The sequence below is a fragment of the Pteropus vampyrus genome, unplaced genomic scaffold, assembly GCF_000151845.1.
Source record: "Pteropus vampyrus isolate Shadow unplaced genomic scaffold, Pvam_2.0 Scaffold5, whole genome shotgun sequence".
Lineage (NCBI taxonomy): Eukaryota > Metazoa > Chordata > Mammalia > Chiroptera > Pteropodidae > Pteropus > Pteropus vampyrus.
Genome location: NW_011888786.1, coordinates 13,674,117 through 13,693,896, shown reverse-complemented (window position 1 = coordinate 13,693,896; position 19,780 = coordinate 13,674,117). Strand labels below are relative to the sequence as shown.

Genomic DNA, 19,780 nt, shown 5'->3' with positions numbered 1-19,780 from the left:
TGATTTTATTTAAAAAAAAAAGTGTGAATTTTAATTTTGGTTAGAACCAAATGTGATTACTTTATTTATTTAAAAATAATTAAAGAATTTCTAGCACAAGGCACGTGGCTCTGAGTTGTGGGTATTTGAAGAAACTGTAGTGAAATGTTTGTGAACCTTGGATTCTGATTTTAAATTGAATTGAATTTTCCTTTAGTTCTTGTAGCCCAGTTTTAATAACTCCCTGAGAAAGAGACAATTGTCTTGGATATTTTTTATGCTACTTCAATCAATTAGAAAAAGTACTCAAACTAAGAAATAACTCAATAACAAGGAATTAAGCAGGAATAGATTCTAAGAGTTTGGTCTTCTAGTCATTAAATAAATGACTGTTATTCAAACAGACAGTGAATGATTCATTATACTCTAATATGGTATCTGTCTTTGTTCATATCTAGCTAAACAAGTCCTAGCATTGTATTCACAAAGCAAGTAAAACTTTAAAATCCTACTTTGCACTTGAATACTGCATTTTGTAATATTATGTGTGAGTGAATTTAGGTGAGATGGTTGGAGATGTGATGGGGGTTAGGTATTGAGATACGTAATTAAGAAAAAGATCACTTTTTTTTCTCTTATGCCACCTCACTAGGAAAAGAAACTATTGAGAAACCAGTCTTGTGAAAATGATAATTGATGTCATGTAAAATAAATAGGTTGAAAACAACTCGATAGTTAAAAGCTTTAAGTGATTCCTCAGCTCAGCCCTCCGTGGGATGCTTTCCTCATTCAATGACTAGATGAACTCATCTGATGTGCACCACTTAATGCAATTAGAATTAGAAAATGCTTTGATTAGACAGGAGGCAAGATGTAAAGGATGAGAAGTCATTCTTATTCTTTTCTGCAAAGCTTGAACATATATGAGCATCAAGAGGTCAATTGACTGCTTTTTTAAAATTGGTAAAAATTTTAAGAGTAGATTTATTGCAGAGTCTCTGATAATGTCTGTCTTATTAGGGATGGCATTTTAGGTCATTATGTCTTTCTGGAAGCAAGCTGACATTTTAAATAGCCCCAGACTAGTTTAGTTTATTAATACATTTTAGCAACCTATATTGTTACTACTAATATAAAGAGATTTCTAACAAAATATTTAGTGGTGATTAAAGGTTATAACACAACACCCTGAGATAGAAGTGTGGACGAAAACAGGGCAACATACTAAAACTGACAAGCTCAGGGAAAGCCAGCATGGGGGGTCCTACAAACTCTGAGACTGAAATGAACCACATAGGATGGTTTGAACATAAAAATTCCTAACTAAAAGGAGATCATGGCGAGTAGTCACATCCTGGGACTGTCGCTTTCTTGACTAAGGTCAATCTTTACCTTTAGTAAGCCTTCTGTTGTCTTTTTGAATCTAAGATAACAAATCCTTGGAGTGTCAGAGTAATCCTGGACCCCTCGGCGTAGAACCTACCACACTAGAGTGGGAGACCACAGAACCCTTCATGGTTATCTTGTCCACAGCATACTATCTCTATGTGTTGTAAATGTAAATTATTATCTCTCCCTTATCCACCAAGGTTAAAGTAGAACGTGTCCCTCTGCTTTACTTTTTATGCGATCCCAGAGATTTCCCTGCTTTGCTTTCTCCCATCCCCTTAATCTACCACCAATGGATTTCGTGTAACCTCACTAATGTCTCCTCCTTTGATTCTAACTTACAAAATAAACTGCAAAACTGCCATTCTCTGGAGCACTTCCTAAATTTGTTGAGATTTTGCTACCCAGCAATTATTGTCAGTTTGGCTCAAGTAAACTTATTCTCTATGGATTTGGACATTTCTTATATTGACACAGGTTATATTTGGTAATCCTTATGGGAAAACTTAAAGCAAATTCAAATCTTACTTTACACTATTAAATAATAAACTTGAATTATTTTTTAAAATTTTTCTTTTTCTTTTTTCTCTCTTTTTTTTTAGGCAAGGCAATCCTTGATCGACCTCACAGATTGCAAGGACCTTGTCAGCTTACAATCCCTTATTTTTTATTTTTTAACTCCTACAGCACCTGGTCATCCTAAGTGGTCTCCCATCCAAGTACTAATCAGGCCCGTCTCTGCTTAACTTCTGAGATCAGACGGGATTGGGCTTGGTCAGGGTAGCATGGCCATAAACAAAATTTTTATTTTTCAATGAGAATTGACATTCAATATTATTTTATATTAGTTTCAAGTGTACAGCATAGTGGTTAGATATTTATATAATTTATGAACTGATCCCCCCAATTAGACTAGTATCCACCTTGCACTATGCATAGTTATTACAATATAATTGATTATATTCCCTATGCTGTACTTCGCATTTCTGTGACTATTCTGTATCTACCAATTTGTACTTCTTAATCCCTTTACCTTTTTCATTCATTCCCCCAATGCTCCTCCCATCTGGCAATTACTAGTTTGTTCTCTGTATCTATAAGTTTGTTTCATTTTTTTTGTTTGTTTGTTCTGTTTGTTGTTGTTTATTTATTTTGTTTCGATTCCACATATAAGTGAAATTATAGAGTATTTGTTTTTCTCTGTCTGACTTATTTCACTTAGCATAATACCCTCTGTGTTCATCTAGGTCATTGTAAATGGTAAGATTTCATTTTTTATGGCTGAGTAATATTCTATCATGTTTATGTACCACTTCTTCTTTATCCAATCATCTGTTGATGGGCATTTATGTTGCTTCTATACCTCAGCTATGGTAAATAGCACTGCAGTGAACATAGGTGTGTATATACTTTATTGAATTAGTGTTTTGGTTTTCTTCAGATAAATACCCAGAAGTGGAATTGCTGGATCATAAGGTAGTTCTATTTTTAATATTTTGAGGAAACTTCAAACTGTTTTCCATAGTGACATCACCAATTTACAGTCCCACAAACTGCACTAGATTTCCTCACCAACACTTGATATTTTTGGATTTATTAAAGATTGCCATTTTGAGAAGTATGAGGTAATATCTCATTGTGGTTTTAATTTTCATTTCTCTGATGAATAGTGATGTTGAACATTTTTCATATGACTATTAACCCACTATTGACCTATACTCTCTTTGGAGAAATGCCTTTTTAGGTCCTCTGCACATTTTTTAATTGAATTGTTTATTGTTTTTTGGTGTTGAATTGTATGAGTTCTTTATAAATTTTAAATATTAACTCTTTATCAAATGTGTCTTTGGCAAATATCTTCTCCCAGTCAGTAGGTTGTCTTTCAATTCTTACTAATGCTTGATGTTATCAGATTTTTCTATTTATTTTTTAAACTAATGAGTGTGAACTGGTACATTATTTAATTTACATTAACTGAATTACTCCGAACCTGAGGATTTGTATAAAGTCATTGGCAACATGAGTTTGTTTATTATGAATTGTTTGTTAATTATTAATGGTATGGAAACTATTAATGAATTATTTCACATAGGAAGAAAAGTTGATTTAGAAAAAGAGTTTATAACCAAACATTGAGGCCCTTCAGTATTTAGAAGTCTAATAGGTGGAGAGAGCAAAGAGGATTAACCTGAAACACCCTATTAAGAGAGAAAACTTAGAAGAGTATAGTATCTTGAAAGTCTAGAAATGTGTGTGTTCCAAAAAGGAAGGATTGATAACTGTTATAAATATTGCTGAGAGGTTGAGGAAGATATGCACTACTCTATGTTCAATGGATTATATGCCTAATGGGTCACTAAATATTATTGTTCCAATTTTTAAAAATATGTTTATCTTTTTTATTTCTTGCTACTCTTACCATGGTTTTAAACAATAATTTTGTTATCATTTCTTTTGCTCGTGTCTTTTGTTTTTCTTTTTTGTATACACAGTGTAAAATACAAACTCCTTAGTGGTATACAAGAATTACTATGATTTGCTACTCAACATATTTATCACTTTTTAGATTCCTTAGGTTCTAACCATACTAAACAACTTCTAATTCTTGCTTTATGTGATGCTATTTGCTAGTATTCATGCTTCCACACAGGTAATTTCCTTGCTTGGAGGAACTTTTACAATAAGATGACTACAAGATTTTGAATTCTTCAGAGGAAATTGCAGAAATACGACAATGTCATTAGCCACTTCAGGCTGTGGATTTGAACTAGCCAAGTTTACTAACAATCGAATCATTGCTTCTTCTTAATTGCATGTTTACTATGTTCCAGGCATTCTGTTAAGTTACATATGTATTATTAATGCATCAATCTTATCACCATGAGGAGTGGTGAAGAGGAAACAGTTCTTAGCAAAGTTAAGTAACTTGCTTCAGATGCTGATAAGATGACCTGTATTCACACCCAGATCTCTGTGTCTACAAAATTCATGTCCATTATCACAGAATGAATAGATGTAAGGATATGTTATTTGTTTCCATAGCTAAATCCATCTCTTAGGTGCAAAATGAGGTCATTTTTTCTTAATTAAAAATTATGTCACTAAAATTTAGGAAAAAATGCTGCCCTGGTGCATAAGTCACTTCATGCTGCTAAGTTGTTTCATAGATCAGCTATATCCATAATTTAGGGCAAGATTCCTTTTATTTTTTTCCAAATATAAACCCAAAATAAATGAACTGGCAAAAAACAACAACAACAACAAAAAAACCTCATTTCAATGGGCAGACTAGCGTAGTGACTGGTTGGCTTAAGTCTAGGAAATACTGTGACTTTGGAAAATTACTAGATCATTAATGAACACAAACACACATGCACAGACAACCACACAAATATTTCTAAGTTCCCCAAGCAGGCTTTTGCCTTTCACCTATTACTTCCAAAATAGTTTGCTTACTAGAGTCACAACTCCGACTTTTACCACTTTAATGTGTCCTGCACAAGACAGCCAGCTTAAACACGGCTGTCACGTTGCCATTACTTTCCCTCAATGATTCTTCATTGTGGGTGAAATAAACTCTTTAACTTGGATTAATGACCTTTCAAAACTATGCTTGAGTCTCTTCTTACATCTCTCACTGCTCCATGCTGAAAAACACTGACTTGTAAACCTTCTATAGGAAAAATCTTAAACTTTTTTGGCTCCATTCAGACAATTTTCATCCCTTAAAAACATTACCATTTATTTTCTTCCAAATTACACTTCACAGATAAGTCCAAACCTTCTTTATCTCTGAAATTTTTCTGTTTAAACCCTGATCGTAGTGATGCCTCCTTTGGATAAACTTGTATATGTATTGATTGATTAGTATTGAAGCAAAATGCTAAGTAAATTAACATAAAATAAGTTTATTCTTATTATAACTGCTATGGATACTGGCTCTCAGAAATATAAACTTTAAAAAATTTATTTTCAATTGTTTTTTTCTTGTTTTAGTTTTTTTTTCCTTTTGAGTTGTTCCTCTTTTCTTTCTCCTTTGCTGTATTATTTTTTTAAAAATCTAAAATATCATTTCGTCTCTTACACACATCTTTGTAGGCATCCCTAAAATGCTATGCTTGCTTTTTATTTGTTGTTCACTTACAGAACCATAGGAACATTATCACTGTTAACACAATTACCAATGTCTTTGTATAATTTAATATACGCTATAATCTGGTTTTAGCAACTAACACAGAAATGTATTTTAACTTTAGCTTGTTTTATTTGTGATTTTGATATGCAATTGGTTAGAGGCTTGTTAGAAAATATTTACATTCTGAAATAATTTTACATGGTGTAAAAAATTATTTTGCTTTTTAAGAACTCAAAGATAAACTCTTAGTTATTTTTTTCTTTCTCTGCTACTAACTGTCCATCAGAATTCTATTCTACTTAATCCTCTAAAAATGTGTGGTATTATCTGTTCTCCCTGAATATCCTCTTCCAATTATATTGGGCTATAAAGAATATTATTTTAATTAGCTTAGTGTTATCACAATGCCTATTCTTTGGATTCTGTCATGGCATTTATAGGTAATATTGGAGAAGTTCTACATCTACATAGATACATAAGTTTATGAGTGCCACTGTTACTTTTACTTTCAACAGAATTTGTTGAGCAACTTAATGGAAGGCATATTATATTTTTCCATATTATTTACTACATCTTTACAGCAGTACATTAGACTGAAAGATGAGTATATGTAGCAAAAGGGCATTAATCCCAAATATTTACATTTAAATTTCAATATATCAAAAGGCCTAGTAAATACAATGACAGCTATATTTAATATTAAGGTATAAGCTAATAGATAACAGACATGAATGTAAGATCTGCAGAGTTGTAACTTGAACATTTAAAGTCCCAGACCTTGAAACAGACTTCTCAAATGGTTATTTACCTGAACCAACTATGTGTCCAAATTAGCTCATTTGCCTTATCTTTTGTTGACAGCATTTAGCTTGGAATTTTCCAATGGACTTGCATTCTTGTGATTAGATTTACCATCTTCAATACTACAATGACATTATTTGACCATGAATATGCATTACATTATATGTGGACTCAAATTAATATATTTCCATAGTCTACTAGTTTCAAATTCTTGGTCAAGGCCACATTCTCATAGAAATACATAAATTTGAAAGGATATGTATAGCAATACTGATAATTGGAGAATATAAACATTTAGGAGGAAAAAACCAATAAAATAAATGTATTAGCATATATAAGTGTTTTTGTACAAGAAACCTTAAAATTTTAATTTAATATATATTTTAATGATAATAAAAGACATACAATTTTAATATTAGCTTTGTTTTAATTGCTACCTAGATATTGTGGAAAGAAATTTATTTGGAATTTAAAACTAAACAAATAGATATTAAGAAAAATACTAAAATAATTAAAGTATTAATATAAAAATTAGATTTGACACTGTAAGGACATTTCATTAACAAATGAATCTTTCAATTACACTTATTATTCAATAGCCTTAAATTGGAAGAGATAATCTCAGATTATAGAATTAAAACCAAAGTGCTTCAACAAAGACAGTGTAACATTCGAAGGTCATTGTGTAAATCCAAATACGTATCACAAAAGTATGTTAAAATATCTGGAATTATGATTGCCTCACAGAAAGCTTTAATATAGTCATACAACATATAATTTAATCCAAAATAAATATTTCAAATAACAAAATTGAAAAAATACTTTATGCTGTGAATGAAGTTTATTTTGATTATAATACAATATAAAGCACTAGGAGATAAGTTGATAATATGGATCGCCAACATATCTTTTAAAATATGCAAATATATTATGCTTAGGATATTTTACAATGTAAATTATGGTAGCATTATTAAATGAAAGTATAAAGTAAGATGATAAATAGAAGGAAATGGCTTATCAACATCAATAAGATTTTGTCTTTTTTTTTTTTTTACCAATAACACTGAAGGGCACCATAAATGAATACATAAATTTAAAAACCACCATTACAGTAAAGCATATTTGTAGATTGAATCATATCATTTAGTTTCAATTTGAGAGAAATAAAACTAGTCATATTTACAGTCTATTAATTACTAATTTTTCAATGATTTTATTTTTGAAAAATCAAATAAATGACCCAAAATGTATACTCTAAAAAATAAAATTGCATTTTGAATATATAAGTTCAAAATTGAAAATTCTGCCTGAAAATTCTCTTCATTTACTACGAGTTTCTCAGTTCCTGTTTAAGAAAAACAAGTAGAAATGGAACAAGGTTGCCGTGTGCAGCCTTTACTAAGAAGTGGGGAGTCATGCTCTCTACCTTCTTGAGTATTTACAGTATTTACATAAATATTTAGAATTCAGCATGGGGAATTTTTTTCTCTTTTATTTATTTATTTATTTATTTATTTATTTATTTATTTATTTATTTTTACGTTAGTATTTGCTCAGGATATTTATTTTATATTTTGAGGTATATATTCCAATGCCAACCTATTTCGTTGCTGAAATCCTACCAACTTTGCCCATTGGTGCTCTTTAATTGGCTCCTGAGTTCTTCTGACATATTCCCATCGATGTGTGTGTGTGTGTGTGTGTGTGTGTGTGTGCGTGTTTGCATGTGCAAGTGTGTGTGTGTATGAGGGAGAGAGAAAGAAGGAGAGAGAGAAAAAATAATGAGGGGGATTTGTTCATTGAATTATTAAAAAGATAGGGGAGTCCTAAGGCACAAGAATTAAGGGTGATTTTTTAAATAAGACATCAGTGAGTATTTCATTGTTAACTTTAAAAACAAATCTTGCTTTGTATAATTACACAAATGAAAAAAAAATGAGATCTAAAATAGATAGAAAACAATTTTAATAATTGTGTAGATTATTTACACTCTTCCTTTGAAGGGTAGCAAAGATAGTACAACTTCCTACATCTTCCTCCCCCCGCAACATGATAATAACTTTCATAGCATAGCATGGTGCTACTGGTTCATAAACTGGCACCGTACACGGAGGTCAAGGAGAGACCAAAGAAAGATTGGCTACTTGAGATTGGTAGGTGGCTGGTATAATAAGCACGAGAAATATTTAAGAGATTTCTCTTGGGTAGTCACAGGATGAGTACATCTCAACACCCACTCTTAGGGCTGAATTCTTGAAAATGGTTATGACTGTGGGAAAAGTGGGCAGAATGTACAGTCCAAGGACAGGGGAGAGAGTGAGGGAAATTTGATTGCCAGGGTCCAGCTCAAGGGTCAACTGATGTTATACCCTCTCAATGACTTCCTTCAACAGATAGTTTGATCAAAACTTTAAAAGTTAAATTGCAATACTATTAATTTAGCTATGGATTCCATTCATATTTCATTACTTTCTCCACTGATGTTCTTTATTCTGTTCCAGTATCCAATCTAGGGTAGGTAGTTTTTTATCTTGTCTTTTTAGTCTCCATCCATCTGTAATAATTTCTCAGACTTTTCTTGCTTTTCATGACCTTGAAAGTTTCGAGGGAAACAGGTCAAATATTTTTCAGAATACCATTTAAATTTGTCTAATATTTTCCCTCGATTATACCGGAGTCATGGATTTTGGAGAAGGATACCACCATAGCGATATTCCTCTCTCATCACCTCATGAAAACGATTCAGATGACATTCAGATGACATTACTGGATGATATTAACTTTTATTCCTATAAGGTGATAATGGCCTAGGTTTTTCCAAAGAAAAAAATCATTGTTTCTTTTCATACTCTATTTGTTAAAAGTGAATCACTAATTGAACCCATACTGTAGGTAAAAGGGATTGAGCCCCATCTCTTAAAATGTAGTGAAATGAAAACTAAATATATTGAAAATTTTATTAAAAACTATTTAAAAAAAAATTTCAATAGATTATATAGCATGGATAAATCTAGAACAAGAGATTATAATAAAACAAATAAAAGTTGCTTTTTAACAGCATTAAACAGCTTTTTATTAATTATTGATAATAATTATTAATAATTAATAATATTATCAATTATTAATTAATAATAATGATAATTATCATTATTAATCTTTTGCTAGACTTAAAATTGAACATTTATAAACAAATATATTTTCCACTTCTGAGATTAAAATTATCTTCCTCTTGCAATGCAATCTTGAATCGATTGTTTCTAGAACTATAACTAGAAATTGAGAACAACGATAGAGACTTGATATCAGATTTTCTTTTATCTATCATTGAGATTAAACAAAATTATGACACCAGATAATAAGAAACTATTTAGAAGATTTATCAAATAATTTGGAACCTTTTATTATATTTATTTTGGCTGATTTTTGTGGAGAGTTAAGGTCCTAAGATATAATTTTTCCTTTTTATAACTATTCAGTTGTTATTTATTCTAAATTTCCTATTTTTTCTGACATTTATAAAACTTTATAGTTTGATTAAAATCAAAATATAATTTAAAAAATTTCTACACACATGCATATTTAAAACAAAAAAATTATGTTTGCACAATGTACTTTGTCCAATCGAACTATTTTTCTGTACCAACATACACTAGATTGCTGACATAAAGGTTCCAGACACTTTGATCTTACTTTGCTACCAGGTGGATGACCTAAAGATCTGTATAATTTCATTATGTTGAGAAATTTGTATATTTTTCTTCTTCTGATTTCAAAAGTAAATATTGTATAGCAGGCAAGTAGCAGTCCACAATAAATTGTTTTATTGCTTTCATACAAAGTATATTGACAATATATGCATGTTATATGACTACAACAATTTTCTAACTGTAACCAAGTGAAGAAGTTAAGAAAGATCACAAAGCAATTGACAAAACAGCCCCAGGCTTGCTTAAATCTCTGTGATCTAAGAAATCATTTGTTGGAATTGAGCTGAAGAATTGGAACTGTTATCTCAGTAACAATTGATTTTCTACCCTTTTTGTGTTTCTGACATGATTAATTTCTCTAATATCATTGCAGAATCTTTATGCTGAACATGGAATTGTGCTGTCTACATGTTCCTTGTAGGTAGCACTTGTTTCCTGAGCTGCTGAGAATGCTGTCTGGCTGAGCTTTCAGTTATCTGCCACTCCCTGGGGATGGCTTCAGCTACAGAGAGCTAGTTCTCCAAATATCCTACTCTTCCCGAGGTGGACTAATAAAGGCAAGGGTAAAAAGAGTCTTTTATTTTGGCCCAATACAAGACAATTCTGATTGACATTTTAGGTCTGCAGCTCTTTGGGGGTTAGCATGAGTGTACTATGCAGCTTGACGGTATCCTTTGCCCAATCATCCTTCCTTGCGTTCTGTTGCACAGATGTTGATCCCTAATAAACCTTGTGCACACCAGACATCACCTGAGTTTGCCTTTCAGAAACCACTTGCTACTTTCTTTGTTGGCAGCTGAATTGAGTCATAAGTTTCTCATTTCTACCCCTTTCGTGTTTCCTGTAGATGTCACATCTATTATGCACTTATATTCTCTAGTATGTTATTTAGGAAACAAGAGTTTACTATGTTGTTTAAGAAAATATTCTGATAAATTTTGAAGATATATGTCAGACTTCAATGCACATAAATCTATTTTGATAGTTATGCGCAATTCTCTATTCTAGATTTGTAAACATATGCATATGTATCTTACATAAACTTTAAACAACTGCATGTGTTAATGGTTTAGTTTCAAATTGAATTATGCAACAGCCTTATGACACTAAAAGTTTTTGTTTGTATTACACATGAATATACTGTGGAATTATCTTGATTTAGCTATTTAAACTTTACCATATTATAAAATGAGAGATGGGATAGACAAAATTATTAATATGAAGCATATTTGAAATGAGCCTCTTATAATTTGACAATTTTATGCAATAATTAAGTATTGTGAAAAATATGTTTTGTTGTTTACTCTAGCCGATAATTAAAAGAGTGTAAATTAAACAACACTAGATTGCCATTTGTTACTCATACAATTTGAAAGACACAAATGATAATGTTTAGTGTTTAGGAAAATTCTCACATTTTTTCACACTACATCTATGGATAGAATTTGGCACATTGTTTATGAAAAGCAACGTGACAAATTTTTTGAAGAGTGTTTTTATAGTTATACTTTATAATCGGTATTTCCATGCCCAGGGACACAAAATAGAGTAATCATTTTAGACAAAAAAGTTTATTCTAAGCACTAGATACATTGAATACTTTGTAGCAATTAAAAAACAACATTAGGAAGAATTTATGTTGAAGAGAAATCTACTATAATAATGGAATATTGTAAAAAATTATAAAATTTGATATTCTACATGAGTATACAGCAGATATTGACTATTAAGTATTCTTTGTTTATAGGTTTTTGAGCTAATGGGCATTATTTATACACTTCTATACATTTTTGTTTTCTAATTTCCAAAGATAGCTTAACAGTGAGAAAAAAAATATATTTAAACAACTTAAAAACATAAATATCGTAACTTTAGAAAAATTAAAAATAATTGTTGCATTTATTGAATTAATAGTTCTCTGGTAGCTAAAGGTCATTACAACTGTAAAGCAAGAGGTGAATTTGCTATGAAACCACTGTTTCATAGAACTCTCAAAGGAACACACTCTTTGGGAGGAGTTATAGTTATGATTTTTCCCTACTAAATAGCTGAAACCAATTAATTCACTAAATACGATTGACTGCCTTTAAGTTTAAGGTAATTTGCTTCAGTCATCTACATCTTTAGTTCTAATAACTACAAAGCACATAGAAATGAAAGCAGCAAAGAATGTAAGTAATTAGGAAAATAGTATATTGGGTGTAGAAGACATTTATTACAGTACCAGCTGTGCCTGTAATTAGCATTTAACCCTTCAGAAAAGCCACCCACCTGCTCTTAGCCATATTTTTTTTTTCTCATCAGCATAATGATGAATTTTGAGTAGAAAATCTCTAAAATCTTTCTCAGTTGTGTCAGTGCATGATTCTAAAAGAGCGTTTGGAACAGAAGAGTGATGTTACATATTCTTAACTAGTTCAATATATACAAAAGTTTCTTAGCAGCTATATATATATATGTTCCATCATCTTTTTGTTGTTGTTTCAGTGACTGGAGGCTAGGGTTAGGTTTACCTCAAAATTAGTGCAATAAAAAAAAAATGAAGAAAAGCTCCACTTTTCTGGATTTTAAGAAAGTTTTGTATTTTCTTTTTTGTTTTGTTTTGGGGAAGTTAATAGTAGAAATACTAGAGGAATATCTTGATTACTTATCACATTTGCTTTTGTAAAATTCTGCCATTTCCAAAAATTTAGAGAGGCTTACAGAGAAAAACGACAAGAAAAGCCATCGTGTTTTGTATGTTATGAGGTCTTTTCAGGACTCGATGTGAAACTATTCGTGTCACCAATAAATAAAAAATAAAGACATGTTTCACAAAAACAAAAAAATACGTAAGTTTGTTTGAGGAAGTCATTGGAACAAAAAAAAATGATTTTTAATTTTGGAATCTAGTTTGAAAATTTATCCAACAGGTTAAATGTAGAAATATCTAAGTCTTCTGGATAAAAATCAAAATCATTTCTCAGAGGGAACAATGTTGAACAAAAGATGTGTGTGCACAACATCACTGCTCCTGCTATGGAGAAATTATAAAAGAAAGTATACTCGGCTGGACAACTTAAGAAGTTGTTTATAAAAAAACCCCTAGAAGTTATTAATAAAAGTTATTCCAATTTTTAAAATGAGTTTCTGAAAGAGTAATTTTATTTACATTTTAAAAGCCAATAGAACTCTGCCATTTTGGATACAGTGCTCAGGAAATTTCTGAGACATGTTCACAGCAGAGGTAACCAATTTTCAATTGAAGAAGGAAATGGAACTACTAGCGACATGAACCTTATGTTATAAGGCAGTATGAAATACACGGCTTACCCATGAAATACTTTTGCCCCCCAAATTGACTCTAAATCTAAACAAGCCTTTTCACTTCTACTTTAGAAAAACATGATAGCAACAGGAACAAGAAATATTATACTTCCAGGAAATAATCAGTCAAATGAAAATACCAGACATTTTAGGCAAACCGATCTCATTTCTTCAAATAGCTAATTAATGTAATAAAAGGAGAATGGAGGGACAGGAATGCTCTAGGTTAAAATAGATATAGGAGATGTGTTTTGTTTAGATACTTGTTTGAATAAGTCAACTAATTTTATAATATAATTAGAAAAAGTTGACAGGATGTCAGGTGATATCTAGTGTTTTTTAATTGTGTTAAATATGATACAGGTATTATGGTTATGATAAATTATATCATTAGATGTACTTTGAAGTATTTGACAATTAGGTATGATGCCCTAGAATTGCTCTAAAATACTGTACCAAATTGGGGAGTATAAATGAAATGGGTATAATAGAATGTGTATTATTGTTGATGGTGAGTTCTGGGAACATGGAGGCATGTTGATTTCTCCACTTTTTGTACATTCAGATGCTTTTTATATGAAGCTCAAAACCAGAGAAAGCAGACACAAGTACTCATCTTCTAACTACAAAATTCCCAAAATAATTATACTAAAAAAATAAAAGAAATGTGAACTCAAAATGTGGAAGAGAACTAGAAAGAACCCACCAGAAGAAAGATATTTCAACAAAATTCTGAAAGATGGAATGTGCATGGGTATGTTTGTGAATGTGTGTGGATGTGGATAGCTATATCCATCTATGGATGAAGGAAAACTCAGTTTAGAGTGTTGTAGTTTTTTTCGTTATGACTTGTATGTTATCCAGGAAGTAAGAAGTAAAGTAATTTATTAGGTGTGACTAGGTAGATAGGGTCCTACTTGTAAATTTGAAGAAAAAAAAAAGGGGGGGAATACTATTTTTAATTATTTCCATGAAAAATAGAATAAGTGTCTTGTAAGGAAATATTGTTCCATTGGTCTACAGATTTTCAAGCTAGAATTGAAAATGTAGTGGCAGTAATATAAATAGATATGTAACATTTTTCTTTGTAGTATTCAGCAGTCGAAAGAGTTGTGGAATTTCTGTGACTCAATTATGATTGGGTTTTAGCCAGAAAAACTTAATGGAAATTTAATTTAAAGGTGCAAGGACATTTAGTATATTGGCAGGAAAGTGATAGAAATGATGGTTGACAGAATCTAAACACTGTAGAGAGTAAGATGAAGATAGAAAGTGGCTGGTGAATAAGAAGCAATTCAAGAGTCATTAAAATGGAGGCACTTATGATGTCAAGACTTGGTGTATTTGGAGTAACAAAATAATCATATTGTTTGGACGTGGTTCAAAACTGTGAGGTGTTCAATTCATTGTTTCAGAGGTTTTGTAGTTCTGGATAATGACAGATGTATTAAAATGTTGTGTTAACAAAAGTATCTCTAGTTTATTTTGCGTTAGGTGTTGTTAATTGTCAACAGAGCTATGTTAGTAAGAACTTTGTACCAATTTATTGTACATTTCCAAAACCTATTCATTTAAAACATTACTATTTTGTAAATGCTAGTTTATAAATTATTATGTTATAAATGCTACTACTATTTTATAAAAATTACTACTTTGTTAATTATGGTCTCATTGTAGAAAATAAGAAAATATAGAGAAGTTAAAAGAAAAAAATACATGAATATCATATACAAAATATTACAAAGAGAAAATTGTGTTTATTAGTTGTGTTTAATTTAAGTCCTTTATGTTGTTTTACAAACATTTTAAGACAAATAAAGTAGAATTAAAAATATTAAACAAAAGTTAGTATGTTTCACTTTCAGAAAACCTCACATTATGTCATTGAATAATCTTTAAAATTCTGATTAATAGCTACATAATCTTTTATGGTGAACATATTTGCCAACATTTCTAAGTATTTCCTTAGTTTGAAAAGATAGGATTATTAGAATAAATCAGATTCTGGTTTCTCTCCCAAAGACTTTCTGCTTTTCTATCTCATCCACAAATAAAGTCTTCAGAAGAAATTGATTATTTACTTTTCATTGCATTTTCATTATTTGAGATGTACGATATTGGCAATGATAAATTTTTCAAATATAGAGCTACATGTAATATTTAAGTTAATGGCTTTAAAAAGACACAGGCACTAAACTCATGCAAGAAATGAAGGCAGAGCTCTTATATTTTATTACTATCACTAAAGGTCTTATAACCCAGGTTTCTAAAGCTAGATAGTCTTGTTTCATTTTTCTAAAGAAAATTTTGAATGGAGAAGGTAGTAAAATAAGACATTCAGTTGACAAAGAAAGTCAGTGTGATATGTGTAAGAAATTACCAATATTCATTCCTTTTTTTGATCGCCTAGTAGTCATTTACAACTTCTACATTCATTTCTTATTTCTCTCATGCCACCATCACTGTACATTTATCTTAAATGTCTTAATCTTCATGTTTCAACTTCCAATGAAACATAGAATTAGGATAGGCAGTATTATATGTAAGTATTATGAGTTTTTGTTTCCTTCTTAATGTTGGAAGCTATTAAGAACTGAGATAAAATGTAAAACAGGGTCATTTAGGTGAAAAAATAAATCATTTTTTTAACCTTGAAATGGTTTAGTAGTAGGTTTTAACATGAAGGTCTTGTTTCTGACAAAAAAACAATGCTTTATTTGAATTGTACAGATAGCTTATGCATTCTCATTAAAACATCTGGCTTTGTTTTAATTCTTGTAAAATCTTTATGTATGCACAACACAAAAAGATCTGTTGGCCCCATGTTGATCTTTGAGGTCATGCTCACTCATTGATGCTAAAACTTGTCAATAGTAGCATCCTTGAATTAAGAGAACATGGATTTTGGGAAAAAAGATCAATCACTCTATGTTCTATACCAAAAGTATTTGTTAAGCAAATTAAAACTTTCAAAAGAAGTTTGTATTCCATCCCAGCTGTCACATTTATAATCGAAATGTTAAATTTAAGAGATTTTTAGATGGTATCAGTTATCCACCCCAAACTATTCAGCCTTTTCTGTAATAGCATTAGTTAAAGATTTTAACTTGAAGATTATCTTACCTATAGTTTCTATCTGTTATAGTGCCTCTTTCTGAGAAACATAGCTAAAATTATCGCTCTCTTGTGATAGCTGATTTGGCTCATTTCTGTTATGGTGAGCAAGTTAACTTTTCCTACCTAGAAAGATTTTAAAAGAAATTTATGCTCAAGCCAAAGACAATAATATACAGGGTGAACCCCAAAACCCAAGTTTTATCTCAGGTGGTTTGTCATAGGACTCTGCTCAGTAAAGGATAATCAATTATGTTTGCGAAGGGCAGTAATAACATCTGGGCTGAATTTAAAACTAGTAATTTTATACTTGAAAAAATTATAAATACTCTATAGATAACTTGAAATTAAGATAACACTACATCATAAAATAAAATTGGAAGCTTATCCAAAACATACATGAGTGTGAACACATTGGTAGTTAACTTGTTTATTTCTAGATTTTACATTTCCTTTTGTTTTTATTTTTCTGGAGTACTGTTATACTCGCACATGTATATCCTGCCTATTGGGTAGTTCAGTCTGCATATCACAATATTTTTTTTTTTTAATCATCATCTTTGGACTAAAATGAGAGCCCTGTCAACAAAAAGCTGATAACTGATTATATAGCATATATGTAATATGTCTTAAATCTATACATTTTTTAAAGCCTAGATTTCAAATGTGTGGGACATAATTAAGGTGCCATTTAAGAAATATGTTACAGATGGAGAGGTTTTAGTGATGGCAGATTTCCAAAACCTTTGTTTCTGGCACAGGACTACTTAGTGTTAGTCTTGCCCACAGCTGTCTAGTACTTTGCCCAGGAAGCAGGTGCTTTTTTTAGGCTGGATAGCTGACATCCATAATCAGGTTTTCTGATTGGTGGTGATTCATTATAATTTCTTATTTTGAAAGGAAATCAAACAGAAATCAACGAAGCAACGGCTGACAATTCTCCTCTAAAAGCTAGTCATTTGCAGAACACTTTGTGATTGTTATTTTTGCTTTCTAAAACAGTGTAAGTTCTGTAATGTTGCTAAGATCATTTAGAATAAACTCTAAACTCTTTTAACATTAGAAGAAGTTTCTTTTTTATAGGTAAATATTTTACTTTATGGCCTTCATCAACACTTATTCTCCAAATCTCCTTCTATAAATATTAGTTTAATACTAATTAAAAACACATTTATGGTATGAAGATAAAATTATATGTCCAAAGAATTAAAAACTGAAACTATTACACAGATATCAAAATTAATGTTAGAATACACAGTGAAACAAGCAAGGGTATATATCTGAACTTGAGACATGCCGAAAGGGTTGCACTTTCATCTGTAAAATGCTCTATGCCTTAGTCTGCTCAGTTGAAATAAACAATGTTAGATTATTTCTTCCATATTTTTAAACCACATTTGTCTGTTTACATCAATTTCTTCATGATAAAATCCTTGAGGGAAGTGATTTTATCTTGCTCACATTTATGTCCATAGCATTTAACCTCATTTCTGACTGATAGTTGACTCAATAAATACTTGTTATGTTAAATAAATTGTGATTTTCAAAAGACTTCTGTGAAACAGCTTTGAGGTTCTTTGCATTTTCATTTTTCAGTCAGTGATTTTATATCAGATTGACTTCCTTTATGGGTAGATACAAGCCTCTGACTAATAGCTTTTCAAAGGACAATCTGGGAAATAAAGAAAACTCAAACCATATAGGGTGCAAAATGAACAACCATGAGCTGCTAGGGGAACCTCATAAAACTATAACCACCACAGAAAAAGTGACAGGTAGGGAGTGAGGACAATGCATGGTCAATGACAGCCAAGTCCTAAAAATGCTCAATAGTAGCTTAACATGTTATGCTACCCAGAACGGTCAGTACTAACAAGGTTTTGTAAACCCACGTCCTTTTGATTAAAAAATGGCACTGCTGAAGAAACTTCTATTCAGATCAAGTGTTTGCTAGGCCTAATGTTGTTTGCATTTTTTTTACCTCACAAAGTCAATACTCCCACTTCTAATTTATGTTATTTGTTCAGCTTGGATCTTGGTGCTATTTCAACCCTTAGAATATCAATAGATGCTACATCATTGATATTGGTTCTCTTGGCATTTGTTTGAACTGGTTTTCTTGACAGTTTCTTCAGGCCTACCTCTTTCTGCTTAGAAAGATTTCTAGATCAATACGTATCTGTCTGTATGTTTATTACTTCATCTACCCCTCTAACTTATCCCTGCCCTCCAAGTATCTGTGATTCAGCCCCTAGTCTGAGTTTAAACTTTAGAGAACAGAAACACATGGGCCAGCCATTTATTAATTCAGTCTAATGTGATACTACAAATTTACCTGTCTTCACCTTGACCTCTGGTTCATAGCCATGTTTGGTGGAAGTAGATCTTTAATTATAGTTGCTCAGTCCTTATGATAAATAATGGAGCTTTAGATTGGAAATTTCTTGTTTAGAAGGAAAATATTTCCTAAGTTACTTATTTCTCCCTTGTGATTTAATTCTTAAACTAATTTTTTATTGTTTTGGTGCCTGGCCTTATTTTCTGATATCTTCTTTCTCAGTAAATTAACTGTTAAGGTTCCTTTCTTATGCTATCAGACTTCTAAGAGAAGTTAATTTAAATTCTTAAAAGATTTGATAACTACAAGGTCTACTTTAGTTTATTTTATTTAACTAGATTGCAATTTTGACATCTTTAATTCTATTGATATAATTAGTACAGTAAAAGTATTTGCAATGAATGATTAGCAAACACATGAATAACCAAGCTATGAGACAATTATGGCAGAATGTACAATTATCACTTAGAGCCAATTTTATGAATATAAGTCCCCACTATAAACATTATTTTAAAACATCAAACATATTGTATGTATTTTTTTAAACAAAATATCTTTCAGAATTTTGTCTTGGGCTTTTCTAAGTACAGAATAAGTCCACCCAATGTGAGATAAAAATTGTCTTTCCATGGAAGATGAGCAAAAGGATCGAAAAGTATATTTTACTTTGATTTTTCCCTTTTGGAGAAAAAATTGTCTTAAATAACACAATAAAGTTCTTGAAAATTATTCTTACTAAATTTTCCCTCAAAACAACACTTTCTGGGAATTCAGAGGTCATTTAAAATTTACCATTAGCAGTCTTTGAGAGATTGCTTTTATCTTCCCTTTAATCTCCCTGCTTTTAAGATGTTATTTCTCTTTTGTGATTTTACCTTCCTACTTTGTTTTGAGATGGCATGTAGTTGACAAATTTTATATGTAAGGGCAGTAAGAGAGAAGGCAAAGATTCACAGAACTGAAAAAAGTAGTGTAAGGAAATTGGGACATGTTTTATTGGCTGGAAACTCA

The 19,780-nt window shown here is 31.0% G+C and overlaps 1 pseudogene; it reads right to left on the bottom strand.

Annotated features, from left to right (window-relative positions):
• Nucleotides 1-2,046: 2,046 nt before the first annotated feature.
• LOC111744052 lies at nt 2,047-2,165 on the bottom strand (annotated as a pseudogene).
• Nucleotides 2,166-19,780: the final 17,615 nt, after the last annotated feature.